Here is an 18,886-nt window from a genome sequence, read left to right as displayed (position 1 = left end):
ATTAAGTAATTAGTTCACTGAAAAAGACACCAGTTAAATAAGTTTAAAGCAAAAGGCCAGAAATAATACATTTAAAATAGATTTATAGGAGCATAAAAAGCTAAGGAGTAATTGTCGAGACACTCCAAATACAAGGCACTCGTGTGCGCCATTATAGGAAATGATGTGTGAAAGCAAATTTGCGATAAAAGCTGCAAGAAGAACTAAGAGCCGATACTAATGAATGTAACAAACACAAAGAAAAAATGATATGAATACAAATACCCTATACCCACAAATAATTTGGGGTAAATCCAACAAAACGAACCTGCAACATTATGCCACTAAGACACAAACACTGAAACAGAAGGGACTCTGCACCTTTATTGGCTTATCTACACATTCAACACAATTAGTGCTAAAAATGAGATCCTAATACTAAATGTCAGTTTTGCACAACAATAAGAATTGCCCTTTCCAGTCTTCCAGTCCGGCTCTGATATGTCACAATCAGTGGAAGCAGTGGACATTTCCAGCAGGCTCTCATCACGCAGGCTGAAGATTGAACTGTCAGAAGTCATTGGCATGCTTGTACATCTCTATAAAGTGCCTGAAATATGTGTCAGTCTCACGAGCCAGAATTTGAATGCACTGACTATCTCGACAAGTTTTCTACATCTTAGCGTTTCTGGTGCTGTACAGATTGCAGATTGAAGCAAGCAATCAGCTTTAGAGTGCAAGTCGTGTGTCATTTTCAGAGCCCGTTCCTGTGTGTGAGGTGAAGGCCAATTCTATGTCGATGCACAGGATTAAACGGGACATACAGTAGATTGCAGATGAGAACAAACCATCTTTGTGTAGCAGATTTCTGTTCATTGCAGATGTACTGATTCAGACATCAGTTATTAGCACGTGTATAAGATATGTACTGTAAATCCTGCGCAGAATCATGAGTTAATCGGCTTGCGTTCACAGACTACCGTAATTTCTGGACTATAAAGCGCACCCATATATAAGCCGCACCCACTGAATTTGACAAAGATTTTTATTTTTAACATAAATAAGCCGCAGGTGTCTACACTGAAACTAATGAACTTTACACAGGCTTTAACAAAAAACACTAAATGCAATATGTTGCATTTAGGGAATTTGTATTTTGGGAATAGCATTCCACTGCATGCTTCCGGTATTACTGCGTGTGTTGAGACCGAGGATTATGTCATTTTTATTTTCTGATGCTCGTTTCTAAGCATATATGATTTCTGTTGCAACTGGAGCTAGTGAGCTCTCCCTTCACCCAGACTCAACGCGTTACAACGGCTTGTATCTAAACAGTAGCTGACCAAGTGAGTCATTGTTTACTGTCTTCCTCCTTCCTTTCACAACTACTGTATTTCTCTGGGGAGTTGGTCTAATGTTATGTTGCTCAGTTTTTTGGCTTGAAGTTTGTGAAACCGGGAAAAATCCAGGAATTCATAAATTAGCCACTTCGTTGTTCAAGCCGCGAGGTTCAAAACGTGGAGAAAAAGTACCGGCTTATATTCCAAAAAAATACGGTAAATCTAAAGCCGCAGCCCACTCTGTTGAAACTGCATATGAATCCTAAAATTGGATTCTAAGAAGAAGCAGAACAGCTACTTTTTCCATGGAAATCACACCAATATCTAGATCATAATACTGTAAATCCAGAATCGTAAAGACTACATGAAAATCACAAGTAAAAGTATAGATACCTCGCTGCAAAACTTTACTCTATTACAAGTTAATTCACAGATTCCAATATGACTTGAGTAAAAGTCTTGGAGTATCTGATTTGAACAGTAAGTAACAGTATGGTATGTGGTGAACGTAGTCTCAAAGATGCACTAGTCCAAGACAAATGATAGTGAAAAGCTAAAAACAGTTAATTTATGAAGTTTCACTTCCAAAAACACAAATCAAATTTTACACCTTAACAATGCATTACCCAGGATTAACACAACAGAACACAACAAAGTACAAACAAGTTGGTCATAAATGAAGAAAGAGTAGTAAAGCTATAAAAAAATGAACATTTTGTAAATCTTTGAAAAATGCATCTTCATTTTTCAAATAAAATTACAGAACATGAAACACCTGCCATTTAGCCAGATGCTAATTCGCCTTCATGTGGAGTAGCTTTATTTATAAAAGACAAATCTCTTCTTGTAACATTAACGCTGTGTAAATGGCAATGCCCCCTCTTCTGCAGAATAAATAAGCCACGGCAGGTCAATTTAAATATAGTGGAATAAGAAGTACATATATTGAATCATAAATGTAGTTGTGTAGAGAGTAAATGTTTCTCACATCTTTGATATTTAATAAAACTATAAATTAACCAAAAAATTACTTAAGTACAGTAATAAATGCATTTACTGCATAACACTGAAACAAAAGCGTTTTCCGTACCAGAAGTCTGTTTTTCAGACTGCTTTTCTTAGAGGCTTAATACTATGGTTGGGTGAAATTATGTTCTTGTCGATGTTCAATTAAATTCAATTCATTTTTATTTGTATTGCACTTTTCACAATGAACATTGTCTCAAAGCAGCTTTACACAGATAATGTGATGATTAAAAGCGAATATGTTCCTTATAAGTAAGTTGTCCCTGGCCCACCCTGATGAACGAGCCGGTGGCGACTGTGGCAAGGAAAAACTCCATGAGATGGCATAAGAAAAAAACTTTTAGAGGAACCAGATTTATAGGGGAACCAATCCTCATCTGGGTTGCACCGAATGTCCATTTATAGCAGATATACGATGTTGCGGGGTGCAGTGATGGTGACACCAAGTACAGCACCAGTTTGTCAATTTTGACACAATTGCCAGTATTTTAAAAGCCAATATTATTAGTAGTAAATACAGCACAATGCACAGACTTCTTTACCATTATTCACTTAAATTTATCTTTTTTTGTATACTGAATTTACTATAGTATGGAGAAGGATGAACCCCTAATGGGAGCAGCCGAAAGAAGATATAGACTTAGATATATATTTAGAAGATATAACTATAGGCATTGTCCAATTGCAGCTTCATGGAAATAAGTAGATTATACAATTTAAATGTATGCATTAGTAAACTTTCTCTCAGCTTCTCCCGTTAGGGGTCTCCACAGCGGATCATCCGCATGTTTGATTTGCCACATGTTTTTACGCTGGATGCCCTTCCTAACGTAACCCTCCCCATTTATCCGGGCTTGGGACCGGCACTAAGGCTTGTGCAACCCTAATGGCTGGAGTTGGTAATGTATGCATTAGTAACTACATGTTTATGCCTAATGAGCGAGCTAGTGATGACAGTGACAAGAAAAAAACCTCCTGAGGTGGTATGAGGAAGAAAACATGAGATAATCCAGACTCAATTCACATCAATGCTTTTGATCAATCAAACCTTCAGTCAAATCTTATTACTATAGTCACTATAAGTTCACTCTCAGGGACTGAGATAAAGTACTGGGAGGACCGACCAAACAAACAAAAAAATAATTAATCAATAAATTAAACAATCCTATAAATGTTGGTGCACTGATCTGCCCAAGACTTATTTTTTCATACTTTTTTTTTTTTTGTTATAAAAAGAATGCGTAATTGAGCTGCTGAACTGCTAGAAAAGAGCAACTTCAAACCCGAAAAAACTAATATAATTGGACTAATTAACCTTCGAACTCACCTGAATTCATTTTAATGTGCACTATTAGCTATTACAGACCTCAGTTCTACATTTTTTGTAAAGTTTATAATGTTTTTTAGGCTAAATAAAAAAAAAAAACTAAATGTTTCTAAATTATTATATTTAATAGATTGTTTTGCATACTCATGTTTATTTCTCAACCAGCCACCAATAAGCAGGTTGTTTATTGGCTGTTTTACAGAGTCACTTTACAGCGACTAGGGTAAATGGTGATGCCTTCAAATCTCCTTTAAAAGCAACAAAAAAAATCCAACATAAAATAAATACAAAATATCGACTAAAGTGTGAAAGAGCGCCTCCTAATGTTGCAAATTCATTGTATAGCATCTAGGGATAGCATCTGTGGGATTTTCTTGGACCTGTACTTAATTGGTGCAATACCAGACTACCAATAAGTTTCAGGACAAACGGTTCGGCGATACTTGTATTGTTTTATCTCTGAATAGGTCGGTATTAATGGCGAATTAGAAGCTGTTGCTTGTAATTTTTTTTTACCCAATGCTGTTTGTTTGCCGCACGTGCGATATCTCAAAAGTGTGTGTTTTGAAACATTTCAAAAGTGTGGGCTCTTGTTACAAAACTAAGCGACACAAGTGTCATATGCAATATATGCAGTAGCGTAATAGTGAATAAAGGAGGCAACCCTAGTAATATAATGAAACATTTACAAACAAAACAACCTTGTAACTCCAGCAGTGCGCTGTATTTGCTATGTCTCCATCACCTCCCATGTCCAACTGCGACTATCCTGCATCAGCCTCAAGCACAGGTAACATTCATTACAAAAATCTTTAGTTAGTACACCATTTATTGCCATTTCATTGCTTGAAATATCGGCAAAAATCTATACCAATAGTTTTTCCGGCTTCCGGTCCACTTTTATTACGAGAGCGGCCTCTAGAGGCGAATTACTCACTCCAAGCGCAGTTTGTTTTTGCCAGAAGTGGATAGTAATGAAGTAAATGTGATTTGTTACTGTACTTAAATAGCTTTTTTGTGTATTTGTACTTCACTGAAGTATTTCCCTTTAGGGAGACGTTTACTTTAATTTCACTTCATTTCAAAGTCCAATATATTACTTTTGAATCTTAAACTAACTGTTTCATCATGCAGCCAGCAATCACGATAGATTGCGTGCTCTGGCATTTTATCTTAAGTTCATGAAGGTGTACTTCATCCAACACTGTTTTTTACACTTGAGACTGCGCTCTGCACTGAGAGTGCTATATTATATTCATTATCTATAATTGATTATTTATATAATTGCATTTATTAATGAATAGATTACAATTGATCTCCTTTAGCGCAATTTTATAAAAAAGTACTTTATTTTCTTTTTGTAATAAATTCAGTACTCCAAAATATACTATCCAATATACAGTTAAAAAACTGTCAATTGATTAATTGGTTATTAGCAAGTACAATCCAATCTAGCTATCGGTATTGGTAAAATCGGTTGACCTTCAAATATTCAAATATGTGCTGTGACATGCTGAGGAATTCTCTCATTCTTATTCTCTCTCTCTCTCTCTCTCTCTCTCTCTCTCTCTCTCTTTCTTTTATGGGCCTTTTCATTTTTAAAATGTGCTTTATGTGCCTTTTTCTGTTTGCTTAGAGGTATTTGTAAACTGCAGTACTAAAGTTCAGCAGTAAAAGAATAACTTGAAATTTTTAACATTTTTTCACATCATGTATTTTTCCAACAAATTATAGAGAACCACCAGGACTTTTCCAAAAGCGAGCCGTCTGGTCAAACTGAGCAATCGGGGGAGAAGGGCTCTAATCAGGAAGGTGACCAGGAACCCGATGGTCACTGAAAGACCTCCAGCTTTTCTTTGTAGAGAGAGGATAATCCTCCAGAACCACAACCATCTCTGCAGCACTCCACCAATCAGGCCTGTACAGTAGAGTGGCCAGATGGAAGCCACTCTTTAGTAAAAGGCACATGACAGCCCGCCTGGAGTTTGCCAAAAGGCTCCTTAAGGACTCTCAGACTATGAGAAACAAAAATTTAACTCTTTGGCATGAATGCCAAGCGTCATGTCTGAAAGGAAACCAGGCACCGCTCATCACCTGGCCAATATCATCCCTACAGTGAAGCATGGTGGGGGCAGCATCATGCTGTGGGGATGTTTTTCAGCAGCAGGAACTTGGGGACTAGTCAGGATTGAGGGAAAGATGAATGCAGCAATGTAAAAAAGACATCCATAATAAAAACCTGCTCCAGAGTGCTCTGGACCTCAGACTGGGGCGACGGCTCATCTTTCAAAAGGACAGCGACCCTAAACACACAGCCAAGATTACAAAGGAGTGGCTACGGGACGACTCTGTGAATGTCCTTGAGTGGTCCAGCCAGATCCCAGAATTGAACCTTATAAAACATCTTTGGAGAAACCTGAAAATGGCGCTGCACCTGCACTTCATATTCAACCTGATGGATCTTGAGAGGTTTTGCAAGAAGAATTGGAGAAACTGCCCAAAAATAGATTGTAGCTTGTAGTGTCATACTTTAAAAGACTTGAGGCTGTAATTGGTGCCAAAGGTGTTTCAACAAAGTATTGAGAAAAGCCTGTAAATATTTGTGATTGTTTTTTCTATCTCTTTTTTTCTTTTGAATAAATTTGCAATGATTTTAAACACACTTCTTTCACACTGTCATTATGGTTTATTGTTTGTAGAATTTTGAGGAAAAAAAATGAATGTAATAAATTTTGGAATAAGGCTGTAACTTAAAAAAATGTGTGGAAAAGTGAAGCGCTTTGAATACTTTCCAGATGCACTGTATCAAGGTTTCTTCCTCATAGCGGCTCAGGGAGGTTTTTCCGTGCCACGGTCAATTATAAGGAACAAACCAATAGGAATTAATCTTGTACATTCTTTTATACAATGTTTAAGCTGCTTTGAGACAATGCCCACTGCTATACAAATAAAAATTAATAGAATTGGAATCAAATTAAATATGCAATAAATAAAACATAACTGGAAATGTAGCTGATTATTTTCAGTTACAATACAGCAAGTATTAGCTACAATTTTGTACTAATCAATGAAAAGAATGGCAACATTAAATGTTGTGGAATGTCACAGGCAAGTCGGATTCTGTTCCCAAATGCATTTTATATATATATATAAAGTGGTAAAGCTTTACAGTAATCCCCACTTTACCGCGATTTAAAACTCGTGCTCTCGGTTTAACGTGGAATTGCTTTTGCCACATAACTAATTTGTTTGGCTGATTTTCCCGGTCTCTTGCGGATAGCACTATAGACCAAAAACTTATAGGGAATTGTTTTATGGAGTTTCATGTTGTATTAATGAGATGTATTAATAAAATATAATTATTAATTACAAAATGAAGTAAAATGTTAATACAGTACAGTACTGTATATGTAAAATAGCGTTTTGGGTGGCAGTTTTTCGTTTATCGTGGGCGGTTTTGGAATGTAACCACCTGGATAAACAGGGATTACTGTATATATATATATATATATATATATATATATATATATATATATATATATACAGTGCAACCTGGATACTAACTTACAAACAAAAACAACAAAAATTAACAAATTTACAAAATTAACAAAAATCGAGAGGTTTTGACTCTCCTTTGATGGTTTCTTTTTCAAAAGGAATTGTACATGTGCTGTAGTGTAAACACAAAATTGTGAATTACTTGTCATAAATGTTTTATTTACTACTTTAAATGAATAATACAATAATAAAATAGTTTTACAAACATTTCTATGTAATTTATTAGTACAAACCTTTAAAATGTTACTCCAAACTTTCAAACCACTTGTGAACTATCAGATATATATATATATATATACAGTGCAACCTGGATACTAACTTACAAACAAAAACAACAAAAATTAACAAATTTACAAAATTAACAAAAATCGAGAGGTTTTGACTCTCCTTTGATGGTTTCTTTTTCAAAAGGAATTGTACATGTGCTGTAGTGTAAACACAAAAATTGTGAATTACTTGTCATAAATGTTTTATTTACTACTTTAAATGAATAATACAATAATAAAATAGTTTTACAAACATTTCTATGTAATTTATTAGTACAAACCTTTAAAATGTTACTCCAAACTTTCAAACCACTTGTGAACTATCATATATATATATATATATATATATATATATATATATATATATATATATATATATATATATATATATATATATATATATATATAAAGTGGTAAAGCTTTTACAGTAATCCCCCACTTTACCGCGATTTAAAACTCGTGCTCTCGGTTTAACGTGGAATTGCTTTTGCCACATAACTAATTTGTTTGGCTGATTTTCCCGGTCTCTTGCGGATAGCACTATAGACCAAAAACTTATAGGGAATTGTTTTATGGAGTTTCATGTTGTATTAATGAGATGTATTAATAAAAATATAATTATTAATTACAAAATGAAGTAAAATGTTAATACAGTACAGTACTGTATATGTAAAATAGCGTTTTGGGGTGGCAGTTTTTCGTTTATCGTGGGCGGTTTTGGAATGTAACCACCTGGATAAACAGGGGATTACTGTATATATCTATACATATCTTATTGCCAAGAAAACTAGAACATGTCAAATCCTTTAATTTGATTTTCCTGTCAAAAAAACTTAAATAACACGTATTTTATTTAATCCAGTTATTCATGGATCAGTCCTGTTTTAGGTATAGCCTACCAGAAAAGGAAGCTGCAACCATGCAGATGATTTATGATGCATTTGACTTTCATTGCCTGCTTTTAACAGGGAGAGGGAAAGAGCTGGAACAGTTAAACGGGGTGATTTTCCTATTAGTGTCATTATCCATGCTTCTACAGGTCACAGTAAGCAATTAGCCACTCAAGCCCACCTGAGTCACAGACCTGGTGAAAGTGCACCAGCCGGCATTTAGTGTAACTCATTATTATGGCTGAGGATTAAAAATACAACCCTGAATAGGGGATGGTATTTCACCTCATCCAACATAAAGACCTTGAATACCATGAACACCAATACCAAAAGATTCCTGAAAATGTGAATTAGATAAAAGATGTCCGTGCTCCACATTACAGTCTTTAAAAAAAAAAAATCATATGTATTGACAGTTCTGTTGCTCTTTAATGACCTTTTCTGTAAATACAGAAAGTGAGATAATAAAAGCTCCAGTAGGTTTAGCTGTTGCCTTGTTTTCCTCGTTTATTTATATTGAATTAATATTTTCGGTGATTAGAAATGGAACTTGCATATCATAAATAACTCATTTGTTCCAAATAATAAACCCTTAAGGGTGGACATGTGATATATGATTATCTACTGAATGCATGCACAAAAATAAATCTGTTAGAACACCTAGAGGAAATAAAATAAATGCATTAAAGCCTCGCTACATATTCAGAAGAAATCTCGAGGCATTCCATCTCAGCCTGCTTTTGTCTCTTTTGTTTTGCTTCTGTTTTTTCGTTGTTGTTGTTCTTTTGACCAAAGCACACTCAGTTTGTCTTTTTGAAGAGCTTTCTAAAACATGGACATGCTTCATTTTAGTAAATCCAGACACATAAATATTTGCAGATGTGCACATTTTAGAGTGGCCTTTTATTGTGGCCAGCCTGAGGCACACCTGTGAGGTCAATGAATTATCTCGGCAAAGGAGAAGTGCTCACTAACACAGATTTAGTCAGATTTACGTAGAAAAAATCTTAGATTTGTAATCTTATAATCACACTCTTGATGTCACCCAAATGAGGATGGGTTCCCTTTTGAGTCTGGTTCCTCTCAAGGTTTCTTCCTCATAACATTTAAGGAAGTTTTTCCTATCCACAGTCACCACGGCTGTTCATCAGGGATAAATGCACACCATTCACCTTAACGCTTACAATTCTGTAAAGCTGCTTTGAGACAATGTCTGTTGTGAAAAGCGTATAGAAATAAACTTGACTTGACTTTGAGTGAAGCTTGTTATACATTATATTGGCAAAACTTTGTAGACATCTGAACATAAAATTGTGTGTTTTTTTTAACATCCTATTCCACATTTAGTACCCATTCGCTGTTAAAGGAACCTCCACTCTTCTGGGAAGATGTTCAACTAGATTTTGGAGTGTGTTTTGGAGATTTGTGCTCATTCAGCCACAAGGGTCTTAGTAAAGTCAGGTAGGTGAGGTGAGGAAGCCTGTGGTGCAGTCAGTGTTCCAATTCATTCCAAAGGTGTTCAATAGGGTTGAGGTCAGAGCTCTCTAGAGGAGATCATTCTCTCTAAACCATGTAAAGCATATATTCATAGAGTTTGATTTGTGCTTTGTTCACAGTTCAGTTCACACGAGTTCAAGTGAAGGGAAAATGTAATGCTACAGAATCCAAAGATGTGTCTCTCCAACTTTGTGGTTTGGAGAAGCATCACACATGGCTGTGGTCCAAATACTTTTTCTCCATATAGTGTATCTACCTAATATCTCCATTATTATATAAAAACAGATCAGACATCTAATTATTGAACTTATTTCTACACATTTTTTAATAATTTCGAACAAAGTGACTACATTTAGCAGCTCTGCAGAGAAACTAAACTTTGAGAAATAGTTTCAATCGGAAACTGTGATCAGAAATGAGACAAATCTCACAAATATTGAGCAATTCAGGCTACTCTATTGATCACACATGACAAGTAATGACAACTATGTTAGTTTTATAACTCAAACAAACAAACAAACTAATGACAAACTTGGCTTTAAAAATCAGTCATCATTCAGCATCCTTCACGCTGACACTCTTCCTGAAAATATCTTTCTTCGTCCTGCAAGCGAACTTCACGAAGCTTTCTTGTTGTCCTGATGCGCAGTTTCCTGTAAACCATAGCGCAGCACGGCGAATCCAAAACTAATAAACAGGTAGGCAGTATGCCACGGAGGGATTCCTGATCTGCTCTGATATCTCCTAACTTAATAAAACATTAGAGCCCTGTAGATACTAGCATGCACTCCTCATCCCTTCTTCCTGTAGTGATCGATGTCATCAGTGATGTTTCGAGCTCCATCACGTGAACTGATCTTCACGCCTATTCAAGGATCCATAATTTTTTTTTTTCTTCATGTTTTTATAAATCATGGTATCTGTACATGGTGACCAGACTGTCATGGGCCATATCTCTCTCAGTGTAGTAATGCATTGTATACGAGTGCGTATGACAGAGTCAGGAAAGTATTTTATGTTCTTATTTCAGCATCTTCTGTTATCTCCACCATGATAAACACTTCAGGTTTGGTGTTTTTTTTTTTTTCTTCTTTCAGATTTCAAATTTCTTCTCACAGTTCCTACATGCACTACAAAGCCAAGCGCCACTATGCTTTCCACTAGATTTGTGTAGGAAGGTCTGTGGTGCATTCTGTGTTTCAGTTCATTCAAAAAGGTAGACTGGGATTGGGGTCAGGACTCTCAAGAAACTCAAGTTATTCCACTCCAACCTTCACACACACACACACACACACACACACACACACACACACACCTGCATGGAGCATCTTTTATGCACAATTAAACCTTTTAGTTCCAATAAAAGGAAAATGTAGTGATGTAGACATTGTATACTAGTGTGAGCAACTTTGTGGTAAAAGTAAAAAAAAAAAAAAAAGAAAAAGCTTTTTATTTTTTAACAGAACTATAAGTTCAAAAGCAATATTTAGTTAGTATTATAATATAAAAACATTTATGTTTGATATTTAATACTTACAAGTGAAATTCTTTAAAACCTGAACAGAATAATGACTTTTTGAAAAAAAGAAAAACGATGGAGCGATTTTTCATATCATACACCTTTATATTTGCAGGTAATACATACATGCAGCTCTTTAAACCTGTAAACTGGAATCTGTGTTGAGAATCTTGTTTGAATACATTTGTATGTAAAAACATTACAATTATTTTAAAGGGGGCCTTCAATTCTGGACTTCACCTTGGATTATAAATTCAAATACTAATAAATGTACTTGAGACGTCAAACACATTTAGCATAAGACTGGGGGCACACAGTTGCAGTAGCATTAAATTATCCTTTTGCTTGAGCAAGGAGACCCAGACCTCTTCTTGCATGACAATGTAAATTGCCCAAAGTGAGCTCCAAGCAGGAAGATCTTGAGTGGCCTGTGCTAGAGCTCTGACCTCAACCCTATCGAACATCTGTGGGATGAATTGGAACAATGACTGCACCCCAGGGCCCCTCACATTACCTACATCAGTACCTGATTTGTTTTACTTAAGTCCTTGTTGCTGAATAAGCACAAATCTCCACACTCTGAAGTGCGCATCTTTCCAGAAGAGTGAAGGTCATAATAACAGCAAATCCAAAAAGCACATATGAACCTTACGATCAAGTGTCCACAAACTTTTGTATGTAGAGAATATATTGTATATGATCAGAACTGGTTAAATTCACAAAAGTTCACAATGATCTCATTCAGATTCAAATACATTTTTGCCGACATGAATATTATTTGAAGCGGTATCTTTAGGAGCTTAAATTCTGCATTGCATTTTAAAATTCCTCAAGGAAAGCAGAAGTTTCAATTATCTTTTGCACAAAGTCAATTATTCTCCCTATGCAAGGCTACAAATCAACATTTTTGCATTCTGGTACAGTAAGCAGTGCCTCATCTCATCAATCATCCTACATCCGTCATCATTCAGTATCCTTCACGCTGACACTCTTCCTGAATCGATAGGAGCAGAAGTAGAAGGCAGTAGTAGGTGGTTCATTTGCGTGTGTGACAAAAGAATGCACGTATTGGCCTAATGTGTGAGTCACATGTACAACAATTACATTTTAAGTGGAACACAAATGCAGTATATGAACACAGGCATATGGTCTTACCCTTTACTTACTGATGATTCTGCTGCAACACACCCACCTATAGAGTCCTGCTGGAATCTCAGTCCTGGGTTGATATTGCAGGTCTAACAATCGAACTGCTTTTTAAATTCAACACAGCCATTTCTTGTAGTGTGTGTGTGTGTGTGTCAGCACAGTAAACAGCTCCTCTGTCATTGGTTATTCAGTGACAGGCAGTCTGTATAACTGGAGCCGCACTACTGCAATGAATACAAATACTAATATTACCATTACACAAGGCCTGAAATCTTACTCATATATCATTTCATAAAGAAATATAGGAATAACCAAGGAAACCTGTGACAACATAGGGCCTGCTGCATCATTATACATGCCCAAGGTGTCCATTAGTGTGGGGGGAAAAACACCTTTGTGAATAAGTTGATCCACAAAACGTTAATCTACTGTGTGACTCATGTGGCGCCATTATTCGTCTTTTGAATGTTAGCGCTGCCCCCTAGTGGCACTTAGAACACAGTGCAGTCTGTTAAGTGAACGTGAATAATGAATTAGATGACAAGTTTTCATTTCCAGTAATGCAGAGGTTAAAGTGTTCGAACCTGCTCAAATGGAAGGGATATATAAAGTATACACCTTTCAGTGTGTACAAGGAAAACAGAACAAGAATACTTTACAAGAATTAAAGATTTTTATTTTTTTTTATTTATTTAATGTATGATGAAGGAAATCATGTTAGATGAATGAAAAACCGAAATGTTGAAATCCACCTACGAGTATCTTGTGTTACTTACATTTTTATTACTCATAACAGGGGTCCCTAAACTTTTTTTTCTGTGAGGGCCACATAATTGTTCCTTTCTTTAATAGGGTCTGTGACGAAACATTACATATGCCGGAGTTAATACCTGTATTAATGTGGAGAATTAATTTAAATGTATTTTACGGTATGTACATATCGCCTATTAAAAGAGCATTATTACTATCATAATGACATTTATTTCATATTCATTGCTACTGAAATCAAAACGTTTACGTTATGTAGAATGTACCATTCTGTTGGTTGGTGAATCTAACAAATAATCAGGCTACGTCAATAACTAAGGGAAATCGAGTTTAAAAGCCAGCCATTATTATCAAATACAGATATGATGTGAGTAAAGTATATATTTAAAATTCGATTTTCCAAATATGTCTCTGGTATTGTTTAAAAGGCCGGTTCATGGGTGAGAGCCGGCCATTTTCGACCGTTTTTCAATCAGTAAGGCTGTTATATTCACCTAGGCACATTGCATACAATTCTACTTACCATGTTTGTAAAGGGTGGTTATTCAAGTTACCTTCCTTTCCCTTTAAAGCACTCCTGCTGTTCTCCTCTGTCCTTATCAACAGGGAATTTCTCTCCACAGCACTGAAACTCGCTGAATGATTTTTGGCCCATTGCCTTTAGTCTGCTGGATGTGATTGTTAGAACTCAAAGTCACTGAGGTAGCATTTCCCTCCTGTATGAGAGAACAAGGGCATTATTACAAACCTGTCATTTGCCTTGCAAGTGCTTCTGTTGTTCAACATTAAAATAAACGAACATGACAACACATTCAGTCAGACTTGTGTATTCAATAGGGAAAAAAATGTGCATAACTATTGTAAGGCCAAGCTCAAGCAATTCTCAATTATTGTGAAAATTGTTGAACGTCGTTAAAATTAGCGGTGCAGCTCTAAATTAATTAAGATCGTACTTGATTATTCTTGATAAGATCGCACACAAAATAATTCTGCTGCATTCAGGACCTTGGCTGAATATATCAATTCCAGTAAACACACAACACCTATGGAGGAGTTTGAGAGATTTTATTTGGAGAAACAGGAGCATCACTCGTTCAATACAAAGTCCCGGACACACAAACGCATGAGTTTAAGTACCTGCTTATGGAACAAGTTTCCTCCAAATATACTGTAGCTTCAAGCGGGACATGTGACAATAGAGAAATACTTCACGTATTAATTTCTCTAGGATAGAAATAAAATGTAGCTTTGCCAATAAACAAAAGATTTCTCTGAATTATATAATACATTTTGTGCTACTGTACTTTCAGGAAAACAAGCCCAAGTCAGACAACATATTTTTTGACATTCATAATCAACACATCTTTTATAGCATCAGGTTCTTACACCACACAGCAGTATATATAGTAAGGTAGGTGGTGGAAAACTGAAAAGCAGGGTGAGATCATGATTGTCAAAACACACAGATGCTCAAGGACTCGGCAAAGAACTGATAACGATGATGAACCTATTGATGTGTAACACGACACATCTACAAAACCTGTGAGTTTATTTCGAGGAATACTTATCCAGGACATCTGTTTTCAGTGTCTGTGTGACTTTTCTAACACAATTGTTGTTACATTAGTTTATGCAGTGTATATACTGTATGAAAACACTAAGATTTTTCATATAATCATTTGGATTTTCCATATAAAATGGTATGGAGACTATAATTTGTAACACCAAGAAGGAGGGAAAATATAATATACCCAAATGGCACACAAATGGACCCACATAGACCTGATTGTTGTGTTAGATTTTTAGATTTCATGAATCCTACAAAGACACATGAGATTATTTGGACCATTTAGCCACACCCACTGAAATTCATAATAATTTGCATCATTTGTCAAATCGATTTTTCCATGTTTACAAAATTGGTGTTAGAATATTTAAATAATTCGTAATAATTTTTATAGATTTATTAAAACAGCTCTGATAGAGGACTCTCGCTGTAAAGATTTAATGAAAGCTTGTGTTATTAGTAACTGGGTTTGGGTTATGGATGTGTTACCTTCAGTGAAATATTTTTTAGCAGACATTATTTATTTTCTCCTATAAATTCTGAGCAAAACTCAAATATTCATATTTTATACAGTGTAGTATTACAATCTTTTGAGTTTGCCATTCTAATAGAATTCATAAAATGAGTTTTAGTGTATAACGAGTATAAAAGTGTATATTTGGTAATCGCACACACACACACACACGCACACACAGAGGCTCTGGATCACGAGGTCGAATGTATAATTTCTGTATATTTTATTAACGTGAACGATCTCAGTCAGTGTTCTCGTTTACCTTTTCGTGAACGACGTATCCTTCGAGCACATTGTTATCCGAGGAAAATATATATTGTAACTCTTATAAATGTGAAAAAATAAAACGTCACTTGCTGCTCTACTGTACAACGAATGGACCATTTGCTCACTGTGCAAGTGGGACAGCTGGAACAATCGCAACAATCTGGTTGTGCCATTTTCGAGAGAATAAACTTAAATTCACAGCACGAATCTTTACGTGATGTCCAATCAAACATCAGTTTTTTTACACGTTCTTCACGGCAGGACGCGAAAGTCAGAGAACAAATAACTCAAATGTTTTTTGTGGTTAAATGTATAACTGAATTATGAGAAACAATTTCAGAGAAAATTAGGAATATTTCCAGGAATTTCATTCATATTTAATAGATTTTATTTATATTTTTTTTTAGCTTTAATCTGTACACTCCAGCTGGCCTGGAGAGGTTTAACCAAAGCCGGATGAATCAACGCAAATCCGTCTGCGTGTCATCTGAACATGTGTTTTAAAGGAAGTAATAAGGCACAAGGAAATCTGACCTTTTGTACAATGAATTTATCATGCTCAATACCTTCTGTTTCTTTCGCATGAATGCAAAAAGTCTCAGATATTGAGCAGAAGTGTATACTAGGAATATCATTGCAGTGTATAATATCAATCGGTATTTAGATGTAGTGAGAGTTAAACAATGTATAAAGTTTCTAGAGGATAAGACAAAAATAAAGTTTAGCTGTTTTATATTTCCTGTTTAAATCTTCCCTGCTAGTCAGCACTTTCAGCTGTAAAATCCATAAACTCTATAAACACAGCAATAATCATTTCAAAAAGCTTTACACTTCGTCATCTCGTCTAGACTAAATCCACTGTTTCGCATTGATCTGTCAGTCAGCAGCGATATTCCACTCGCTGATCACATCATTACACACGTCGTTTTTAATCAAATACAAATGGGAAATATGAAGCAGCTCCGGGTTCCACGTACAAACCGATAATATGGACTAAACTGAACCCATGTGAAGGAAAGCAGATGGCTGCTGTCAAGCCCGAACTGCGTTTGATGTGAGTGAGACAGGGAGGTCCTTCAGTAAATTATATTTCCTGATAATCCTCCAGATGGGTGCGGTGTCACCCTGTGCGCTGTCTTTTTCCACAAATGCCTTTGTGGTAGATCATAAGAAAGACTCACTCTTTCTCAATTCGGTTTATGGCCTTTTGTAGCGAAAGCGGCTGCATTTATGTAATACATGCATAAACACACAGCAAACTTGGGTCTTTTTTTGGGATTTCTCAGAGAATACAGAGATGTGTTTTTTTTTTTATCATTTGGCTATCAGTTTTTTCTTTTATTGATAAAAGAGAAACAAAAAATGTGCTAACACGGCTAATTATTTACCATTGATGTATTAAATGTATATATAGATTCCGATTCAAAGTACTGGGCTACAACAACATGACATATAAAGATATTAGGTTTCCTGCTTTGGGGCAAATACTTTTTATCAAAACTTAATGCTTGTTGAGAAAACCGCATTCTGGATTTCACACCCACTGACTCATGCAACACCCATACCCAGACTGGTGTAACACTATCTCTAAGAACATCCAGGCTGATGATTAATAATGTGCTGGTAAGTGATTATTTAAAGAACTTAAGGCTGTTCCAGAGAACGGGCGAGCTCATTTCCTCCTTCGCTTTTTTGAAAATACAAGGATGTCCATCACACATGCTTTTAGTATGCAAATACGAAGTAAAAAATGGGGCATGCTTTCAGTCAAGTCATCAACGATTTAGCATGATGTGCTGCAACCTGGTACAAAGGACCATGTACTGAAGAGTTTTGTTCCTCCTGAACCCTGAACCACTATAGTCATTCCCTGACCAGCCTCATTTAATTATATTATAATTTAATATGACAGAACAGTGCTGCACGTTACATCGCTGAGAAATCCGACAGCCATTCTCCATCCTGAAAACGTTCCCGATACAGCTTCACACCTGTCTGTTACAAAGCGCCAACACAGGAGACTCATTCCTTTAACAGCAAATAAACATCACAATAAAGAAAACTTCATATGCAGTGCATTAGGACAAGAGCATTCGTATAAACATTGTCACCAATCCTACTACCAGAGATCACATGACTCAATACCTTCTGAGCAATCAAGAGTCATTAGCATAGTCTACTAAAACGACCAAATCTCTTAAATAGCCTGAATGCATAAGAAAGGATCGGCATATTTTATCCCCCCACCCCCACCCTTTCAGTAATAAAAATGTGTTAATTAATAGTTAGTCTGGATAGATGCCAAAAATTTAAAACGTGCTTGCTTAAAAATACAATCAGACTCATTACAGAGCTCAGCAACAGGACACACTCAGACACCCTTCAGCATTCTGAAGGCGCACCTTCTTTCTTTTGTTAGCTCTTCGTGATAAATGAGATCACAGCTCTGTAACCCGGTCCGACCGCAAATACGTCGCATTCATAGCAGAAATAGCAAGGCAGATCAGATCAAACGAGTTCATAGGAAGCACCTACTGACTAAGCTTATTATTTTTGTAGAGATTTTTGTCACAGTGTTTTTAGTTTTGTTAATTCATGTTAAAGAAAAATCAGCAGTCTGAGATTCTGTGAAATTTTTGTTTGAGCTGGTATTTTTTTGCTGTCTATTTAGCAGCCAGATGTGTAAGTTAGCAATGTATAAGTCAACATGTATAGGAGCTATGTAAGCCATATGTTAGAGAGGTTTTTGGAGATGTGAGGAAACTTATAACTCTTGCATTATAATCTAATATAAAAGAAAAAAAAAATCAGTATTTCCTTCAATAATTGGATGAAACTTATCCTGCATGCCGAATTAATTCACGAGTTTGCGAAAACGATATACTGTCACTTCGTAATTAAAAGAAATTGAGTCAGTGTTCATTGTCTTTTGTGTAATGTTCTTGTAATGCAAGAAGCAATCAAAATAGAAAAAAATCTTGGCCAGTGACTATTAAACTTAATATGCTACAAGGCGGCTCAACAATTAAAGCTTTAGGTTACTTTCTAGAAAGATTCCACTATTAAATCCCAGCAGCATCAAGCTGCCATGATGTAGGCAAACCCATGAACTGGGAGGTGGTAGGTCATTGGTTACGGCTCTGGGTTACTGATCGGAAGGTCAGCATTGTGCATTGAGTAAGGCACTCTGACCCCAGCTTCCTGACAAAATTCATTGGG

Source organism: Silurus meridionalis, chromosome 1 (genome assembly GCF_014805685.1).
Source record: "Silurus meridionalis isolate SWU-2019-XX chromosome 1, ASM1480568v1, whole genome shotgun sequence".
NCBI lineage: Eukaryota > Metazoa > Chordata > Actinopteri > Siluriformes > Siluridae > Silurus > Silurus meridionalis.
Note: the sequence above shows the minus strand (reverse complement) of the source record.